We start from the raw sequence: 592 nt of genomic DNA on the forward strand, positions 1-592 counted from the left end.
TTTTCAATTCTTTCTCTTGCCTGGTTGCTCTAGCTAGGACTTCCAGTACTGTGTTAAATAGGAGTATGAGAGTGGGCATCCTTGTCTTGTTCCAGTTCTTAGAAGAAAGGCTTTCAACTTTTCCTCATTCAGTATGATATTGGCCATGAGTTTGTCATATATGGCCTTTATTATTTTGGGGTATATTCCTTCTATGCTTAGTTTGTTGAAAGTTTGTAATATGAAGGAATGCTAAATTATAATAGACAATGCTTTGTAATAGACAAATACTTTTTGTCTATTAAGATGATCATATGACTTTTGTCCTTCACTCTGTTGATGTGATTTATTGATTTGCATGTGTTGAAGCATTCTTGCATCCCTGGTATAAATCTCATTTGTTCATGGTATATTCTCTTTTTGATGTGGTGTTGGATTTGGTTCACTAGTATTTTGTTGAGAATTTTTGCATCTATGTTCATCTCCTGTAGTTTTCTTTTTTGTTGTGTCCTTGACTGGTTTTGGTATCAGGGTGAGGCTGGGTTCATAGAATGAGTTGGGGAAAATTCCTTCCTCTTCAGTTTTTTTGGAATAGTTTCAGGAGGATTGATAG

Source organism: Propithecus coquereli, unplaced genomic scaffold, assembly GCF_000956105.1.
Source record: "Propithecus coquereli isolate 6110/MARCELLA unplaced genomic scaffold, Pcoq_1.0 Scaffold205, whole genome shotgun sequence".
Classification (NCBI taxonomy): Eukaryota; Metazoa; Chordata; class Mammalia; order Primates; family Indriidae; genus Propithecus; species Propithecus coquereli.